This window comes from Pinus tabuliformis, chromosome J, assembly GCF_031772625.1.
Source record: "Pinus tabuliformis cultivar Carrire ecotype Pingquan chromosome J, CPIR1, whole genome shotgun sequence".
NCBI lineage: Eukaryota > Viridiplantae > Streptophyta > Pinopsida > Pinales > Pinaceae > Pinus > Pinus tabuliformis.
Window position 1 is genome coordinate 225,189,429 of NC_142295.1, and position 15,448 is coordinate 225,204,876.

The following is a 15,448-nucleotide window of genomic DNA, read 5'->3' on the forward strand; positions in this document are numbered from 1 at the left end:
ACATGGCTGCACTAAGAAAGAAGATCAAAATTCCAGCCACTATCCATCCACAGACTGATGAGGTAGCAAAGCAAAGGTATGAGCAGGATTCTACTGCCCTGCTAGTTTCTATTTACAAAGAGCTTGTGAAGGCACAAGAAAAATTGGGGCAATATGAAGCCATACAAGCACCTCTACAAGCATCATCAAAACAAGCACAAGAAGGGCAGACATCTCAGCCCCCTCCACAGGTCATAAATCTTGAGGAGACTGTTCCTACTACTGTACCTCCACCTCAGCAGGCTGAACAACCAGCCACATCTACTTCAGCAGCACCCATCAGCACAGATCAGAGCCTAGACATGCAAAAGCTAAAGAATGAAATACAAGTGTTGGAAGCCCAGATGACACAGCTGAATGAAACTAAGGAACAGCTAGCCAAGGTAAATGAAAGGCATGATAAAACAAAAAGAGAAGTGGGAGAGAAGGCCAGGGAAATCAAAGCCCTTAAAGACAAAATCAAGGAGCTTGAGAATGAGCTCAAGCTAGATAAAATCATAGCTGAGATCAGAGCAATGATATGGTCCAATATTGGTAAATCCATCAACAACCAATGGCCATACATTGAGACAATCCATGAGCAACTAGAGCTCATTCCAAAGGCACAGAGAGAAATCAGAACATCAAGGGCCTTATTGGGAAATATGCCTGAAATTGCTACAAGAATGATCAATGTGCTCAATCACAAAACAAGTTCTCAGTTGGCCATCATGGGAATTGCAAATAGAACTGAGACTATTCAAATGATCAAGAGGGTTCTTACTCTAAGAAATCTGGTACAGACATTGGACAGAAGAACCCAAGATATGCAGACAGAGGTAAACAGGTTCATGGAGAGATTCCAGGTATTGCAGAATAAAGGACTCCCTAGCTTGCTGAACAGCGGAGGGAAATTATTCACCCATGAACAGTATGCCAAAAGAGTGAACGTTTTTGCATCAGCACAAGTCAATGAGAAGGCCAGCACTTCAGAAGACACAGGGCCTATTACAGGACAGATTTTCTATAGTAAGATAGAAAATCTACTTTTTGTAATGAATGAAATTAATCACTTGTTTGATGTAGCCCCGAATTTTTTCAAATATACAGAAGCTGAAGAGACAATGGAGGCCATCCTCAGGCATCAGCTCCCTACACAGGAATGGTGGACAGATGCCATCCAGAGAATTTTGTAAACATTAAGCCATGCATCAATTTCTGTTTCTTCTACAAATTTTGATGAAAAGAACAGTCAACAAAATCAGCAGGCATCATAAAATCAAAGCTGAGCCAACTCAGCAGATAAAGCGGCCAACAAAGCAGGAAAAGAGAAACACAGCTGGCAAAGCCGAGAACTCATTGCGCAGGCAAAAGTAAATGCGTACCTACAGGATTAATACAGAGTAATGTAACCGACTCAGTGACTCCTTAAAGTCAAACAATCCTCTGACAGATATAAAGGGCATTTACGCTGCATTTAACATTGTAATAACTTCTTGCCTGCTTTCTGAACACTACTGAAGATATTTTCTCTCTCTCAGATGACTCAATACCTGAGATATTTTGTATACATATTTCTATATAAACCCCTTCGCATGAGATAGCAAGGGTTGTTGTGAATTTCTCCTGAAGAGTCTGATATGCTGTAATTGTTTTCTGGAAGTTAATAAAGGAAGCAATGGAATTTCGTGAATGCTTGATGTGTTGAAGATGTTCTGTGCCTGTTCTTGACTGCTGGATCCCTGCGTATCTTACCATGCAATAAGTCTCTGTAACTTTCTCCATGTTTAGTTTATTTTGTTATAGTTCCATATACATTATCTGACTTCCAATATTAATCAACAGAGAAAAAGAATAACTCACAGGATTTGCTCACTGAGCACCCTGAGTTCAGTCTGTGTTGTTTATAAATGTTTTCTTCAGATGTAATCTACATAAAGTGTGATTCTTAATCTGCTGCACTTTCAGGATACATTTTTCACATTGACCACTGTCACAGGAATTCATACTTTGCTCCTGTGCTCTGCGTCCTCTTTCATCTCACCAACATAACAGAAAATTCTTAACAGATTTATGCTGGTTGACATATATCATCACTCAAATTTTAACTTGTCTGTTAAGTACACAATAGGCCTTGCAGTTAGAACACTACTAAACATATGAGATCATCTCACAGCATCTAGACTCCATTGCCCAATGGAAACTCACAATCAGAGCGTTGCCTCATAAGACCTGAAAGAAATCCTTCAACCAAAGCATAAACAAAATCTAAGCATCATAGCTAGCCTAAAACACAATTATAACAAAGATAAATCATACAGAGAGAGCCCTCTCTGGTTGCAGTTAGGCTAGGAACTGTAACCCAAAGATTGGTTAGTGGTTACCCCGGCCGTATTCCCTTGGGAGTCATAGGGAACAACCTGGGTGTTAACACCAACCAAGTTTGGTAATGATTTTTGACAAACGCGCACCCATATGTTTTTTCCCTTCAGATCACAAAGTCTTTTGAGGATAAAATCCATCTGATAGAGGTCGAGAGTCATCATCTATCCTTGACATCTATCCAGAGTGGATTTTCGGAGATAATGTCAATCCACAATGGGTGTCCTGGTGCATTGTATCTTCCTCCCTTCTCCATCTATAAAAGTATGTCCTCATGCATTAGACAAGCTAGTTTTTTAGTAATGCTAGTTGTGATTATGCTTGTCCTGAGTGATAGTAAGAGTCTTGAAGCATAGGGAGGTTATGCTGTCGGAATGCTGAGAGAGAGAAGGTCTATTGCAAGACATACATAGCTACTCGCCCAGCCAGAGGATAGGTTCAACGTCAGAACCTTCATTGTATCTTTCTCTGCTTATTATTCATTAATAAACGACTACTGTTATGGTTCCAATCTCATTGTTCATCATGATAATGTTTGGTTTATTTCCTTTCTCACTGAAATATAGTTGTATGTTAGTGGATTTTATGCTTGTTCTCGTTTCGTTCTTTGCATGTGCAGGTATCCATACGTGGGGATCGCAAGGATTGTGACCTGCCGGAGCAAGGGAACAGGAGTATCAACTCTTCTTCGACATTAGCGTTGGACTCCAGGTTGGTTCTCGTAATCCACTTTTAGTATGCAACTAGGAACTTGCATAGTAGCATGATTTGATTGTTGCTAGACCCATCTTGGGCTAGTGGGATCGCCTCTGTCCGCAGAGGGGATTTACCTCTCCAACAATTTGGCGACTCCACTAGCCCAAAATGGGTCTAGCAACAATCAAATCACGCTACTATGCAAGTTCCTAGTTGCATACTGAAAGTGGATTACGAGAACCAACCTGGAGTCCAACGCTAATGTCGAAGAAGAGTTTATACTCCCGGTCCCTTGCTCCGGCAGGTCACAATCCTTGCGATCCCCGCGTATGGATACCTGCACATGCAAAGAACGAAACGAGAACAAGCATAAAATCCACTAACATACAACTATATTTCAGTCAGAAAGGAAATAAACCAAACATTATCATGATGAACAATGAGATTGGAACCATAACAGTAGTCGTTTATTAATGAATAATAAGCAGAGAAAGATACAACCAAGGTTCTGACGTTGAACCTATCCTCTGGCTAGGCGAGCAACTATGTATGTCTTGCAATAGACCTTCTCTCTCTCAGGATTCCGGCAGCATAACCTCCCTATGCTTCAAGACTCTTACTATCACTTAGGACAAGAATAATCACAACTAGCATTACTCAAAAACTAGCTTGTCTAATGCATGAGGACAGACTTTTATAGATGGAGAAGGGAGGAAGATACAATGCACCAGGACACCCAATGTGGATTGACATTATCTCCGAAAAGTCGTTGCGGATAGATGTCAAGGATAGATGATGACTCTCGACCTCTATCAAATGGATTTTATCCTCAAAAGACTTTGTGATCTGAAGGGAAAAAACATATGGGTGCGCGTTTGTCAAAAATCATTACCAAACTTGGTTGGCGCGGGTGTTGTTCTAAGACAGAGCGCCAATGGTCGCACCCCCTTTGAGGATCTCAGTGATTGGCATGGGTAAGACACTGTGGACCCGCACGAATGGAAAAAGGGCACTTTTCAGGGATAATTAGCAGAAGTCTTCAGGGAACATGAAGTACATACTCAGGGGAACATAATGCAAGCATTTTTAGGCTATGTCACTGCTCACAGGTCCCGAAATCCGTCCTCCAATGTATGGAAATAAGGGTAACAGGGACGGTGACCAATGGTTACAAATTACTGTGTAACAATGAGTTACAATATATTACAAACATTCTCTCTCCTCACTTTAGAAACCACGGGGATGGAACTTGGAACCTCCCACTAGCACCTCACAACTAACACTAACACTCACAACCTCTAACTTGCATCTAGGAACTAACAACCCTTTGTATGAAGGGTGCACTCCTATTTATACAAAATTTTAGGATAAATATACAATAATTATAGATCCTTGGATCTCTCCCTAAATCCACATTTATCTCTTGTGGTTACAACAATATCATAAAAAGTGTAAGATATAAATCCTCTCCTCCATGATTCATCTCTTTTGGATGTGCATAGTTAATGATCCACATCTTTTATAATTATTCCATAAATCATCATGAGTTGGAATTTGAAATTCGAACTTGTTGTTGGATGGTCAAGTAGGACCCTTCTAAAATCTCCAAGTAGGCCTATAATATCACAAAACTTATAACAATTTTAGATATATATGAAGATATGCTAATTTCCTAACATTTAATTAAAAATTCACATATAATACTTAAAATCAATGACTTGGAATATAATAATGATAAGCCCATATAATGATGAAAATTGTTACTTAATGTAAGGTTATGGGGCTGTAGAGTTGCAGGATGAGGGTAAAATGATGAAAATTTGGGTAAAAGTGGATGAAATTTTAGAGACCTATCATACCCCCCAACTAAAGATGTTGCATGTCCTCATGTAACTATTGCATTGATTCACTTAATCATAAGTTTATCTTCTTGAAAAAAATTTATTCTTTATGAGTTTTGCCTTTGTGTTGATTCTCTTTTAACTTTTCATAATCATATCATTTGATAACTTTTTGTTCTTTTACAAAGTGTACTTTGAAATACATATGACTCCAACATATATTTTTTTATTGTTGGTTCTCATGTGAAAACCAAAATTTTATGAGTATTAGTTCTTTGTTAACAATAATTTTGTTATTTTTTTTACATCAAAGTACTTGAAAACATTGAGAATTCATTTTTCAGTCCCATAGTGATTGTTAGCCATTTAATGTGCTCATCAATTGATCATTGCAAAATATATAAACCTTTTGAATAAAAATGCAATAATAGTTGATTTGTGAAAAATATGTTGGTTAGGATGAAATTAAATGTGACATGTGGCATGAAATATGAATATCCCTCCCCCCAACTTAAGGCATTTTCAGCTTTCTTGCAAATGAGAAAGATAATATGAATGTGGTGAGGGATTTTCCTAAATCACAATTTCAGCATTTAGAGAATTACATGATTAAAAATTAGAAAATTGAATACCTTCACCTACCTGAAAATTGGACAAGCTATTTATATCGAAGAGTGTGACTGTTTTTGTTGGATCATGGAATATGAAGTAAAATAATTTGATCTCCTTCTTCTTTCCCTTGGTTGTATGAATTGAGGATGAGATTGGAATCTTTATTTCTATGGTTGTTGAATTAAGTCCTGCTGCAAACTGTTGAAATCATGTAGTCTCCATTCATTCCCACTCAATGGCATAATTCTTATCTATGTGAATAGATGTGTCGATGTTGAACATAGAAAATAAATTATTGGATCAATGGCCATTAATTAATGCTTTTAACCAACACGATACTACTCACTGTTGATGTCAATGAGAGTCAATATGCCTAATTACATCGTACTAGGTACGAATAGATGTGTTATAGTCGAGTCACCTAGAAGATCTGACAAACAGGGGACATTGATGTATTCCCACTATTTACTGGCGAGAGAACTTTCCATTAAGGCATGCAAGCCTCAAGGTACTTCAAAGCTCTCTAGTTTTCATCCGAGATGACGTGTCAGTGTCGATGGGTTAAAACTTGTTAGAATGGAGGCCTTAATGAATCCTCCATCATCTAACTCAGGTATGAAATAATAATTTGAAAGACTATGGATGGAAAATTTGCATTGAAGAAAGATTTATTTGACATAAAGGAGAAGGAAAATGGGGTGACTCAACTTTGTAAGGGAGGTGAATGACTTTATTTTTGGGTTAAGGGTGAGTGGAAATGAGACAGGAAAGTATGAATGTTGCAAGGGAAATGAATTTTTGGTAGTAGGGAGATGGAAAATTATGGATCGATTGTAGGCTTAAAATGTGTAGCAATGGTAAAATTGGTATTTGTTTAGTAGTTTTTTTGTAGTGGATCTGATTTTACATTAAGTGATCATGCTCTATTGAAAGAAACTTGGTCTTTAAAAAGGTACTTGTGAATATAGTTTCGTCTTCCTTCATCAACCTGGAACCTACAAAAACTTAGCAATTTTTTTGCAATAAAATGTAAGACTATCAAAAGGTAGAGGTAATTAGTCCCTCTTCATTTGATATATACACAAAAACTCGGTCAGATGGGGAGATTTTGAATGAAGACAAGTATGTATTAAGGTGCTGGAACCCGATGGCGAGGGCAGGTTTCGATCCTGGACCTCTAGGCCCTAGGCCTAGGTAGCACAGGACCCTGCAGGCTGACACGCAGGTACGGTTGGTGCAGCGCTGGCGGATGTAGAGGGAGTCGGAAGCTTTCGTGGGCCAAGTGGTATTGCGACGGTAGGGTCAAAGTTTTTCTCCCCACAGGCGGGTGGTCTATTACCCGGAAGAGGGCTGAGTGAGCGGTTTCCTTTTGCAACCCGTGACTTAACCCTGGAGCTATTGAATTTCTGTTTTTAGCTGCTTTGTATGCATTTTCTCGGTCTGCAGGCGGTTTTTCAGCTGTCTTTCTCGGGCGACGGTTGGAAGTTTTTTTTACCATTTACGGACTTTTAGGGTTTTACCATGGTTATTGCAAATGAGTCGGTGGAGCTCGACCCATCGCCAGAAGATTTACTCACGGTATGGGGGAAGGATATCACTGCGCAGAACATTGGAGAGTTGCTTGGGAAGCTTGAAGGGAATGGAGCTGGTTCGATCTTGGCGGCTGGTACAAGGACTTCAAACTTTGCTAGAGGTCTGCTGGATGAGAGCTGGGATCTGTCTGGTAACCTAGGCATCGTTGGCAAGAGTCTTGAGAAGGAAACCCCAATTCCAGATTTGAGCTCGTGGAGAGGAAAAGGCTCTGCTGCGCCGACTGGTAAGGCTTTATCCCCATCTAAGATCTTTTGTCCGTCCGGGGGCTTAGAGGATATTATAAATTCTGTTCAGAACAAAGGGGTATGGAGATCGGTAGGAGGACTCAAACCTTCAGGGAATGAGGTCGGGAGAGGCCCCCATCCGTCGGCTGTAAATAGGGGACTTTTTCCAAAGGACCCTTATCAGGGGATCAGTGGGTCGGAAGGACTGCTCACTGGCGCAGGCGGACAAGCAAACCAGAGAGTGATTTCGTCATCCCTTGGGGTAGGGAAAGTTTGTGGAAAGGACCCCTCGGAGAAAGAAGGGGTAGGCAGCCCAATTGAGGGGCTGGTAGAAACCTCGTTAAAGGATGGGGATGTTCAGGCAGCTAGGCCTGAGTCTGGGACGCAAAGGGATGATGGTTTTCAAGCCCCAGATCTCGGCGATAAGAATGCAGCTCCGGAGGTGAGAAGGGCAGGAGAAAAAAGGAAGAAATCAAAACCGCTGAAGACAAAGTGTTTCTCGGAACTTGTTCTGGGTATGGACATGCAGGTGGATGACATTCTGGAGGTGGCAGAGGTCACTCTTGTGGGCAGAATCAGAGGGAGGCCCGTTTCAGGCAAAGCCCTCAGGCAGTGGGCGTCGAGACAATGGTCGGGCTCCCCAGCGGCCTCGTTCAAAATAAATTCACTGGTAAAAGGATGGTTCATGGTCAGTTTCAACAGCAAGGAGGCTATGGAATGGGTTGAGGGACAAAATTGGCAATACGAGAACAGGCCGGTTTTCTTCAAAAGATGGACGCCGTTGTTCGATGCAGCAAAAGAGAAAGTTGACGAGTTCCCTGTTTGGGTAAGGGCTCCAAGCTTACCTCCCTTCCTCTGGGCGGACTCCGTATTCAAATCCATTGGGAACTTGTTGGGAACCTATCTGGATGCAGATAGGTCGTATCTCGACACTTACGAGAAGGCAGTGGCAAGGATACTGGTGAGGCTAAATCCCAAGGACGGCCTGGCAAAATCCATCACTCTGCGATATAGGGATTATGTGGTAGAACAGCCGTTGGACTATGAACTCCTTCCGTTCCGCTGTCATAACTGCCATGAATATGGGCACCTGGCGAGGGACTGCCCGTTGGGTAGGAGGAGGAGGAGGACCCAAAGAGATGAAGAGGAGTGGGATGGGCCTAGAAGGCAGGTCGAGAGATCACAGGAGGAGACTGCTCCATCTGGGAATCCTGTGGAGGAGCAATTGCAGCAGACAATGGAGGGGAAGCACAAGGACGATGGAGAAGCGAGGATCGTGCCCGAGGATCAACCGATACTGGACCCTTCTCCTTCTGTTCCGGTCGTGGCCACCGCAGAAGAACAATCGGGTATGCAGTTCTCTCATCATACCTCTGCCTTTTTATCTGAAACTGTTGAAGGGGGGGTTTCTAAGTTAAACAAATGTAAGACAGTTATGCAAAATATTGATAATCTCACGGCTGAAATGCCCACCTTAAATCTGAACTGTGAGGAGTTCCCCCCTTTGGGATCGGGTACTGAGCCCTCTTCTGTTGGTTGTCAGTATAACCTTAGATCTCATAGTAAAAAATTGGGGTGTTCGAAGGAGATTATGGACCCTGTTGGTGGTTTGGGGACTGAAACCCCAAAGTCTTGTCCTAAGAAGGGTAGAGGTCGAAAATCCATGCTTTCAAAAACTCAAGCAAAAGCAGTTTATGATGTAGCTGATGGGAAACAGATGACAATCCCCGGGGCGCTTAGAGCAACAAAACCCCCTGAGACGGTTATAAAATGATTTGCCTGTCTTGGAACTGCAAGGGTTTAGCTAGTAAACCCAAAAAACTAGCGTTGAAAGATCTAATTTCTCGTAATAACCTGGATATAGTATTTCTTCAAGAAACTCTGGGCAAAGGAATGGATGTTGAATTTTCACTGGGAACTCTGCTACCTGGCTGGGTTTTCATAGCTGCTGATGCTATCGGTCACTCTCGCGGGCTTGCCATGGGTTTTAAGAGGGGAAAACTGAAGGTTTTAAATTCTTGGGGCTTATCAAATGTTTTGGGGTTGGAGGTGGTGTCCCCTGATTTTGACATCCCACTGTTGCTCGTAAATGTTTACGGCCCTTGCCAGGGTCGGGTTCCTTTTTGGAACGATCTCCTCTCAAAAGACCTGTTCAAAGATAAAAATCTTATCATTGGGGGAGACCTGAACTTTTCGATGGGAAGTGCTGAAGCCTGGGGGCCTCTTGCGAGGGAGGACCCCCTGACTGATTTCTTTTCAAACGCCCTCCTCTCAAACCACTTGATAGATGTCAATATCATAAAAGCAAAACCAACATGGAGGAACAGAAGAACGGGGGATGATAGAATTGCAAAAAGATTGGACCGGTTCCTTATCAATGAAAGGCTGGCTTCCTCTATACCTCTGTTCCGGCAATGGGTGGGTGATGGGGGAAACTCAGACCATTTCCCTATTTTTCTGGATTTCTCAAAACCACCCTCAAAACCGGCTGCGCCTTTCAAATTTAATGCCTCTTGGCTTCAGGAGGAATCTTTCATTAAGCTCTTTAATGAAACCTGGAGACATGCGGACCAGGAGGCTTCAGAGAATAAAGCAGGTCGGTTCATGGAAAACCTTAAGAGACTTAAGAAAGCCACAATTGAATGGGCATCAGACCGAAGGAAAAAGCAAATTGAAGAATTAGTAGGCATTGATGAGGACCTGGGGGTTCTTGAAGACCCAGCGACTGATGCTTATTCATCCCAGGAGTCGAAAGAAAGAATTCTGGCTCTGGAAAAGAGGAAGGCGAAGATCCTTTTGGATAGGGAAGAGGAGTGGAGATTAAAAAGTAGAGCTATTTGGCTGAAAGCAGGGGATGAAAACAAAAAAAAAATTCATAATTTTGCAAAAGGGAGGAGGAATGCAAACACTATATGGAAGCTGAGGGATGCTGAAGGCAGGGAGGCCTCATCTTTTGAAGATCTGTCCTCTATGGGGAAAAACCATTTTCGTTCTCTTTTCTCTGATCCTGGGGGGATATCTTTGCCTGAAATAATCAGAACTGCCCAGGCTTTCCCTCGTTTTGTGGAGGAGGAAGATGCGGAAGACCTTTTTAGAGAAGTGACAAAGGAAGAAGTAGAAAGTGTAATAAAGTCTATGCCAAAAGACAAAAGTCCAGGGCCTGATGGATGGACTATAGAGCTATTCTCACACTTCTTTGAATCTATCGGGGCAGAACTTACAGAGGTGGTGGAGGAATCTCGTGTAAAAGGAGAAATCTATGGTCCGTTCAATGCAACTTTCATTGCTCTTATTCCAAAAAAAGAAGATCCTGTTTCCTTTGAAGACTTTAGGCCTATCTCTCTGTGCAACACCATTTACAAGATTATATCAAAGATCATTGTTGTTCGATTGAAACCACTTTTATCTGGCTGTATATCAAAGGAGCAATTTGGTTTCTTGGATGGGAGGCAAATTCATGAAGCTATAGGGGTAGCTCAAGAAACTATTCACAGTATAAGGCAAGCAAACAAGAAGGGGGCAGTGCTCAAAATAGATCTATCAAAAGCATATGACAGGGTCAGCTGGACGTACTTAAAGTTACTCCTAACACACTTGGGTTTCCCGGTGGGCTTCATAAATTGGATTATGGGATGTGTCACAAATGTAAATTTTGTTGTTCTGATAAATGAAGCTGCTTCCCATTTCTTTAGAAGTCAAAGAGGGTTGCGCCAAGGATGTTCACTTTCCCCTCTCCTTTTCCTTCTTGCTGCAGAAGGTCTGAGCAGACTGATAGCAAAGGCAAAACGTACAGGTCTGATAAAAGTTTTGGAAGTTGCTGTTAACATGTTCATTACTCATCTGCTTTTTGTTGATGATATTCTCCTTTTTACAAATGGGAACCTAAATGAAATTTTAGAGATTAAGCGTATTCTTGATCAGTTCTTGAAAGCTACAGGGTTGCAAATAAACGAGAGGAAGTCTCAGCTAATCTTTGAAGGCTTCAGCAGACAAGAGGAGAATGTGATTGCTGCCCATCTGCCTTTCGGAACTTGTAATATGGAGCAACCATTCAAATATTTGGGCTTTTGGCTAAAACCATCTGCTTATAGAAAGCAAGACTGGAATTGGCTAATTGCGAAAATTGAACAAAAAATTTCTCATTGGAGCTTTAAGTGGCTTTCTAGGGCGGGAAGGCTTACACTGGTAAATTCAGTCCTTCAGGCTATTCCGGTTTTCTGGGCAGTGTTAGCGCTTGAGATTTCACCCTAGGCTGAGGAAGGTAAACCTTCAAGGCTACATCAAACCATTTCACCTCGTAGCTAGCCCTACGAGGTATGAGAAGGCTCTCTCGGGTCAGATTCGATAGATCTTTCAATATGATTAGGCTGACCAATTAAGAATAAGGATTTTAGGCTAGTAAATTGATAGGGGGTTTGGATTTAATGATTTTTGGGGTTTTTTAATGGAATGACAGGGCTTTTCTGGGCTACATGGGCAAAATCACAGCTTCAAACAGAAAAATATAATGACTACACAAGTTATCAACTGAGGCAAGGTAGGCATGCAATTTAACACCAAATCTGGTTTCAAATGGGATGGCAAGACTGGTGAGGAGCTAAGGAGGGCAGACAATAACTCTGAATCCTCCTTAAACAGTAGAAAACATCGAATGCGAACAAACTTATAGGAGGAGCATATAATACTATGAATTCCTACCTAATCACTTCATTTGTTCAGCTTGAAAGGGTCATGGAATGAAATGGAACATAACTGATTACATATGAGACAAAGGGAAAAACTTATGCTAAATCAACATACCACATGAATCTCGGCAAACAGAGCTGTGAAATTCCATTAAATTCTCTGTCATAAAACTGTACAATAAAAAGCTCTCTGCTTCTCCAGCAACTCCCAGCGCTCAGAAAAAAAAACTCTCCCTCTCTCACTCACTTACTCTCCTTTACAAATGACATTTTTTAATAAAAAATAAAAAAAATCAAAATCGCTGCCCAAAAGAGGGGCGCTGTTTTTCTCACATTACCAAAAATGAAATAAAAACCAGCTGGGGGAAAACAGATCGACCCCAAGACCCGACATTTATTTTTTCATTATTAATAAAAATAAACTAAAAAAAAACAAAAACAATAACCACTAAGCGCTGCTGAAGATGGAATCACATATCCTTTTCACAAGTGCGTTCACAAGTGTCGATCTGAAGATATGGGCAATCTAATGGTGTGCAACTGCTTCCCAAATCTGGAGATTCGCTCTGCTGTTTTACTAAAATACGTGTCAAACTGCCACATAACCAAAGGCGCGCATATCGCAATGACTGCCACCTAAGAAATGACCTCTGTATCGGTTGGAGTTGAGAGAACTCTGCGGCAATTTGTAATTGGCACTGAGGAGAGCAACGCAGAAAAGCATGTGCCAAGAGGTGTCTGGCAATCTGTCCTGCACGCAGAAACAACTTAGTGAAGCCAACTTGATACATCTCAGCTGAGATATTAAATCGATGTAGAATTGCGATACAGACACTAAGTTTGTCTTGATCTGCAACACTTTGTAACAGAAGAAATCCATATCTTTTTGCAAACTGCTCATGTGACATTCGAGTTGGATAGCCAGATCTAGATATGCGCACAACTTCCGAGGTGTATGTAATACAGAACTGCGCAAGTCTCCATAGCTTTTCGCACTGCTATTTCCTCTAGAAGCTTTGCCAATTTTTCTCTTTGCAACCTGATCAGTAAGATTCATCCAAAATTGTGGCTTTTCATTGTAGTATTTGAAAGCACGTTCCAAAGCCCCATTTAAGGATCCTTCATCTATGTTTTGTGTATATGGTTACATAAATCTTCCACTGTACAACCACCTCTGTCCGTAGACAGGACAAAAGGTTCAGCAAAATCAGGTTGTTGTCCCTGAGGTTTGGTGTAGACTCTTACTAACCCCATTTCATCCCACATTCTTGCAAGTAACCGATCAAGATTGAGCTTCAAATTGCAACTAATGACAATAGAATTTGGCTGCCGGAATAGCTGGTCAACATCATCAATACCGACAACATCAATTTTATTATAAACATAAACACATTTGATATATTTCCGGTTCCCTTCAATGACATCGATGAGATCATCAACAGTGGCATCTTCCCTAAATAATACCTCAGCATTGTGGATCTTGTACTCATGTAATATTTGATAACAAAGTTTTTCGTCAACATGTGTTAATGCCATTGTGCTGTTGAAGGAAATGCCACCAGTCTTTTTCCTCTTGAAATATATCTGAGGAGGCCTCTTGTTTAAGCGCAAGCCCACTGCTTCCAATTCCCTTGTTAAAATTTGTCGATGACCCTCACTTTTAAATGCATCAAGAACCATTAACACTAGATCTGAAGACTTTGCAACCGCAATCACCTGTCGACCACGACCCTTGCCTTCAGAAGCACCTTCAATGATTCCAGGAAGATCAAGAAGTTGTATCTTAGCATCATTGTAGTGTATGACACCAGGAATACAAGTAAGTGTTGTGAACCCATATGATGCTGCTTCTGAGAGAGTTCCAGTGAGTAAAGTAAGAAGTGTTGATTTCCCCACACTCGGGAATCCTATCAGAGTAACACGACCATGACCATATTTTGTGACTTCGAAACCATCACCAGCACCACTAGAACCCTTCGGTGGCTCCAATAGCTGTGTCCTCAGCTTCGCTATCTTAGCTTTAAGCTGCCCGAGATGGTATTCTGTAGCTTTATTCTTTTGTGTCCGTGCCATCTCGAATTCTATCTCCTTTATCTTCTCTATGATACCCATTGTGCCTGATCTTTCCTTTTCAGACTAAGAAGCTGAAAATTCAGAGATCCCAGTGTATAATATGCATATCCTCTGTCTTTAACGCCAATATTGAGCCCATCTATGAATTGTCTCCACCATTTGGGGGAATAAGGCGCTGACACTCTCGTTGATAAGGGTCTGGAAGAACTGTATTGCATCCTCATCATCCAAATCCAAACGAAACTTTTCTTGAAGCTTAAGAATCCCTTTCTCCAGATCAGATGCAATAGCAGGAATGCTTGCTCCAGCCATTAAATGGAACAAATTCAGGATGAGGTTACTGGATTTTCTCAGGATGTTGTAGGCCTCGCAGCAATAAGATTTGAATCTCCCATAGTATTGGCTTTCTGCTCCACCCATTGCTTCTACCATTTCCTTGCACAGTTTCATTGGTGGTGGAAACGGTTTAGGATCTTTACCCAGAATGTAGCCAAAGTCAACATGAAAGAGTCTTCCATCATCCCTCAAAAGAAGATTATCAAGATGCCTTCAACCACTGATACGAAATTAAACTATGATAAAGAACTCACATACCACCCTCAGAAATGAAACTATCCAATTAGCAACCAATTAATCCAATGTCCCAATTCAAAATCTTCAGTTCAGATCATGGCAGTGACTTGGAACAAATTGGATCACAGAAATTCTAATTTAGAGCCAGCAGAACGTTGAATGCGATATGGACTATCCTTTAACACAGCTGGATGGGAGCAATCAATATGACATGATACAGCCATATTTGACCATTAACCCACCTACCAAAATCTAATGTGCACACCAATATAATAAATATCAGCATCCACAGCACAACCATACAATACCCACCACAGTCCCGTCAAAATAAATAGCATTAGCTCCCCAGATCTCAACCCAACTTCGCCCAAATATTGCAGAACTTTGTAAATAGCTGCAATCCTGTAAAATTAGCGCGCATTTGAATTCAATGTTGGCTTGGAGGTTTTATCCCACTAACTTGAACACATGCTGCATGTCAGATTTGGAACCCAAGAAGCCGACCCAACAACATTACATGAAATGTTTACAGTTTCAATTCGGTCATCACCTTTGCTGTGGTTTCCAACAAACTCGGATATATTATGTTGACCATGGTATCTAAGATCTCATCTTGATAGGATGAAGAACCACCAGAAACAATACTTTCGTTATTTCTCAGAGTAAAGTGTAAGCAAGGCGCTTCAAAACTAAGGCCTTTGCAGCACTGTGAGAAATTGAACTGGATTTAATGGAGGCCTTTCAAGAGAGG

General features: G+C 41.3%; 1 pseudogene; it reads right to left on the reverse strand.

Annotated features, from left to right (window-relative positions):
• Nucleotides 1-13,173: 13,173 nt before the first annotated feature.
• On the reverse strand, nucleotides 13,174-14,174 carry LOC149226537 (developmentally-regulated G protein 1 pseudogene; annotated as a pseudogene).
• Nucleotides 14,175-15,448: the final 1,274 nt, after the last annotated feature.